Source organism: Heteronotia binoei, chromosome 12 (genome assembly GCF_032191835.1).
Source record: "Heteronotia binoei isolate CCM8104 ecotype False Entrance Well chromosome 12, APGP_CSIRO_Hbin_v1, whole genome shotgun sequence".
Classification (NCBI taxonomy): domain Eukaryota; kingdom Metazoa; phylum Chordata; class Lepidosauria; order Squamata; family Gekkonidae; genus Heteronotia; species Heteronotia binoei.
Window position 1 is genome coordinate 55,519,691 of NC_083234.1, and position 1,265 is coordinate 55,520,955.

Consider the following 1,265-nt stretch of genomic DNA (forward strand, 5'->3'; position numbering starts at 1 on the left):
CTCCGGCCTCCGCAGCGCCTCCAGCGGGCAAAGAGCAGCCCTTAAAGGGGCCGCGGGAATCAGGAAGGAAAGTTGCCAGCATTTTGGTATGCCGAGGCTCCTGTGCTCCAGCGGCAGACTGGCGTCTACAGGAGGGAGATTTGGCGCCCGGGCGCCTGCCAGGGAACATTCTACCTTCCAGATGCCTTTCATTTGCCAGTTGTATTTTAAAGACATTCTTCTTTGCTAAATCGGGCAAGCAAAAATCGATGACACTCAGACAGTCACCAAAAGTACCAACCAACAGGATCAAGACTCGAAATTGTGTATCTAAGGCCAAAACTGGAGATAACCCTCCATCCGGAACCAGCAAGACCGACGTGCACTGGTTTGACTCTAGATGCTCCCAGCAACATAACAGCAGCCTTGCAGAACCAAAGCAAAGGGCCATCTACTGGTCCAACACCGCTAGTCTCCCTCCCCACATTGTTCACTTCAACATCTGGTGTCCAAAGGTAGACTTGCCTCTGACTATGGAGGTTCCACTGAAAGATAAAAACCTGCTGGCACAGACCAAAGGTCCATCTAGTCCTGTATCCTGTTTAACAACGTGCCCTGAGAAAGATGCTACTGAGAAGCCCATGTGCAGGGGCAGGGCATGAAGGCAACAGCTCTCTCCTCCTCCTCCTCCCCCTCCCATTAAAGAAAACCAGTACCATTCTCACATTGCCCTCCAGGGCCACCGACAGAGGGGGACTGGGTGGGGGAGCGAGATGCTCTATTCACGCGGAATGCATTTAAAAAATCCTAGTGCAGTTCTGATAGTAGCCACGAGGGGCGCAGGGACAGCAGAACACAGCAAAGAGCTCCTTGACCTTTTCTGCAGAGGGAACCCATTTGCTGGTCAGATCTTGGTAAACTCATCATCTTCCCAACCTGCGCTGGAACAAGGGAACACCAGCCAGAACAGGTTGCAACCTTCTGACAAGGTCTACGGGTTTTTTCTGCCTTTAGTTCCACCCATCCAGCTCCTGCACAGCTTCTGTTAGTCTGTGGTAACACTCATGGACCTCTGCTCCATATGTTATCCAATCCCTTCTTGAAGCTGTCTATGCTTGTAGCTTGCAGCAATGAATTCTTTGTATTAAGTACTCTTTGGGTAAAGAAGTACTTCCTTTTATCTGTTCTGAGCCTACTGTTCATTCATTTGAGTGCCCATGAGAAAGAGATAAAAGTACTTCTTTGCTTTCTCTATCCCATGCATAATTTTGTAAACCTCAATCATG